This window comes from Prionailurus bengalensis, chromosome D4 (genome assembly GCF_016509475.1).
Source record: "Prionailurus bengalensis isolate Pbe53 chromosome D4, Fcat_Pben_1.1_paternal_pri, whole genome shotgun sequence".
Taxonomy (NCBI): domain Eukaryota; kingdom Metazoa; phylum Chordata; class Mammalia; order Carnivora; family Felidae; genus Prionailurus; species Prionailurus bengalensis.
The window spans coordinates 93,339,438-93,343,253 of record NC_057359.1 but is presented as its reverse complement, the minus strand read 5'-3'; the positions used below and the strand labels follow the sequence as shown (position 1 = coordinate 93,343,253).

Here is a 3,816-nt window from a genome sequence, read left to right as displayed (position 1 = left end):
ACTCCTCAGGACGGACTCAGACACGATGTTCTTCATCCACAAGACCCACGTGACCTTCAAGGCCATGCAGTTCCACGTCCACAGAAGGTAAGAAGTCCGGGAAGAGGGTGCCAGACGGGGCCGAGGTCCAGGGTCCCGTGCCGGGCCCCGTGGGGTGCAGGGACACCAAGGTCAGCGGTCGCACGAGGCAGGGCTGGGGCTCGCTGCCCTGGGACGGGACACACGTGTCCAGTGGCCAGCGTGGCCAAGCCCCACCCAGCGCCACCGAGGGGCTCCACGGACACCACGCCTCCCGGATGCCGGGTTCCAGGGGGCCTTGTCATCCTCTCCCAGGGTAAAGGGTAGGTGTATCCCAATTGTACTGACGGCAAGTAAGACGAGAAGGAAGTTTCAGTACGTGCTGAAACGTAAGTACGAACCGGCAGCCTCGTCCAGCCCGGGAGTGGGGAGCCCCGGGGACTCCGGGCAGAGAATGGCCAGGAGCTCGCCGGCCAGGACGCCGCCTCACAGGAGGGACCCACGGGCTGCGGCACCCCTCGGGCCCTCTCGGCAGCGGGCGGGTGGGGTGAGCTGGCAGGGGTGTCCGGGAAGGGCGGGAAGCCTGCACCCGGCCCTGCCCCCTCCTGGGGCCCGACTGGTCACGAGCACCAAGTTGTCAACGGCCGTAAAGGGACAGGAGGGCTCCCAGGGTCCGGCTCCCGCCTGGTGGTGAACTCCGCACCCCTGCCTCCCGCCCACCCCCCGGATTCACAGATGCTGGCCACAACACGATCTTCGTGGAGAAGGCGGATCCCCACCGCTTTGTCACCTTCTGCATCCACAACAGGAGGCACAGGAAGAAGACGGTGATGGTGGGCCTCCTCAGTGAGTGCCCGCCACCCAGAAACCGCCCCCCGCCAGGGCAGGGCGAACTCCTGCCCCCGCCGGCAGGAGCCGGGGGGTGGGGGTCGGCTGCCATGAGGCCACGGGGGAACAGGACGGCGATCGGGTGTTAGACGAACAGGGGAGACCCACACACACGTCAGCAGTTCACGGAAGTCCCCTTGACCTTTAGCATCAAGAACGGAAAGGAAAGTCTTGAGCGACCCCGTCCTTGCATCCACTCTTGCCTACAAGCAGAGAGACCCTGCAGTGGCCGGTGGCCCCCACGCTGTACCTGAGGCCACCAGGGCCACTGCCTGTACCACCGGGGACACGGTGTCCCACAAGAGCAGGTTAGCAGACGGTGGCCCGTGGGCTGTGACGCCTCCCTGCTGTCATCAGAGGCCTCGGGGTCTGGGTGTGGAGCGCGTCTTCTCTGTGACGCGGGAGGGTTGGGACACGTGTCTCGGGAAAGCGTGTGACAGGAGGAGACAGGTGACCTCCCACGGGCCCACGGTTAAGGGCCGTGGGTCGGACTTCACTGGTCACGGGGGTTCCGGAGGCGAAGATCAGAACGTCCTGACCTGTGGTCTCATCACCCTGAGCCTCCACGAGGCTTCTCCATTCTCAGACCTCCCTTCCCTTTCCCTTAAGGACACTGGTCGTTGGCTTTCGGGCGCATCCTGCACCCAGCATCTCCTCATCCCGACCCTTAACCACACCTGCTTCTAAACCAGATCCTGTTCCCAAGTACCGGGGACAGACCTGACTGCACCTTTCAGGGGACCCAGTCCAGCCCGTTGCAGGGAGCGCTGAGATGACCGTATTTAGTAAACGTGCAGGCTGACAGTCCTGCCTTGGGCCCCCAGGCCTCTTGTGCTGGCCCACGAGGTACAAGCGTCCAGGAGCCCCGGGCTGCACCCAGGCCGACTTCTGGCTCAGCACTCAGCACGTGGGAGCTGCCATGGGGGCACAGACCGGTTCTCCCCGGGGCAGAGACCGTTCGGGAAGGGCGAGTGGCAGCGGCCAGCCCCCGCGGCCTCACCACCGCAGCTGCCCCCAGCAGCCAGCGGCCCGGGGCCCAGGGCTGTTTGCTTCAGCTTCATGGGGGTCAGTTTTGGGGCTGTGGTCGCGGAGCACGTGGCTTGGGTGCACCTTCGCGGGTGTTCCGTGGTACCTTCCAAACACGGCTACGTCGACTCACTCGCCTTTAAACAAGCCTAGGGACCCCGACACCCGCAGATGTCCATCAGACACCGGCCCTCCGTCCCGACGTGACGAACACCAAGGAATCACTGCGTGGGGACGGCAAGGGCTGGGGCACAGATGACGGGCCGGACCCCACCCGAGGGTCGGGGGTGGCTCCGTGGGGCCCTCACCTCCGCTCCGGCCTGACACGGAGCCGCCGGGCAGCCCGGCCACCCCGGTCACGGCAGCTCCTGTCCCCACGGCCCCACCCGCGCCCTGAAAATCCCAGGCCGCCTCCAAGCTCCCAGAACCCGAGGCCCGTTATCCCGAACGGCCTTGGGGAGGAACAGCCCGACGCTCTGTCTGCAGGCAGGACCCCCACCGCGGGCTGGGACATCCTGCACACGTTCGAGAGTTACTGCCGGAGCCACGGGACCGGCCCGACCGACATCATCAGCCTGACCCAGACCGGTAAGCGCCCACCCCCAGCCCGGCCTCGGGAGGCCGCAGGGGCTCAGCGTGGACCGCCACTCAGCACCCGTGCCCCTCCTGCCACAGACCGCTGCCTGCTCGCCCGACCGTAGAGAGGCCGCTGGGCCCGGGTGAGTGAGCTCTGACCCTGCAGGGGCTGCAGCGTGGGGGCCCCTCGCGGCCGGGTGACATGGCAAGTGCTGCTCCACGGGCACCGACCACCTACCATGCCAGCGGCGGGGTGTGGCTAAGGGCCGGCAGCTCGGGGAGACTCCAGCCGCCAGGGCCACGGCCAGGACCCGGAGCGGGGATGCCCACAGGGCCCCCTGAAGACTGTGGGGGCAGTGCCGGCCTGGGGATGCCCACGGAGTCCCCCAAAGGCTGTGGGGGCCTGGGGCGCTGGGGGGCCTGCTGCGAGGCTCGGGGCCAGTCTGCAGAAGGAGACCGGGGGACAGGATCTGCCCCATCGGTCCCCCACCCCCCAAACCCACGCCGCCCCTCTCGCTCACAGCAGCGTCTCCCACACCGGTACCGTCCCGTCGAAGGACTAGAAGTTCGCAGTCCACCGGAGGAGCCCTTCAACCGCTCCCCTCCCCCAGGCCCCCGTTCCTGGAGACCTTTCCTGGCGTGCCCAATAAACACCTGCCCCCTGACTGAGTGTGCTCTGTGGGGGTGCTCTGGCTGGTGGCCACAGGGGGCCAGGGCTGCCGGGGGCAGAGAGGTGGGGACCCTCACGTCCACACAGTGGGGGGAGGCCGCTAGGGGTTCCCCAGGGTGCCAGGATGACGGCACAGGATGCCGGGAGGTGACGGGGCCAGACTCCATGGCCACGTCGTAGGGTCGGGAGCAAGTCTCACGGGGGCAGAGGCAGCCAGTAGACACAACCTAGGTCGGTCCCTTGCTTCCAAGCGGGACCCAGCTTAGAGACCCCTTCTGGCCACATGCTTGTGTCTCTGTTAAATGACGGTGGCCGAGACCCCGGGCGCAGCATGGACAGTCACTAACCACACCTCACTCCTCCCGGAGTCGTCAAAGCCTGGCAGGTACCCACCCGCAGCCCCTGTGGTGGTCACCTAGGTGTCCCAGGTTCCCCTGCCCTGGAGCCCAGCTGTGGGGAGCACCCTGCCCCACAGCGGCCAAGCCCCCGTCCTCCCCAGGGCCACCGCCTGAGCCACACATCAAGCCCACCGTGTCCCAGGCCAGGGGTCCCTGGAGGAGGGGTCTCAGGGACAGGCTTGCTGTGCCACACCTGCACCAGCCTGGACGGAGGGGACCTTCGTCCCATCAGAAGAGGGG

The 3,816-nt window shown here is 67.3% G+C and overlaps 1 long non-coding RNA gene across 1 annotated transcript; it reads left to right on the top strand.

Moving 5' to 3' along the window:
* The first annotated feature begins 591 nt into the window (after positions 1-591).
* LOC122474585 lies at positions 592-3,163 on the top strand. Its single transcript, XR_006294949.1, has 3 exons — positions 592-864; positions 1,055-1,214; positions 2,419-3,163. It is a non-coding gene; the product is annotated as an uncharacterized LOC122474585 (long non-coding RNA).
* Positions 3,164-3,816: the final 653 nt, after the last annotated feature.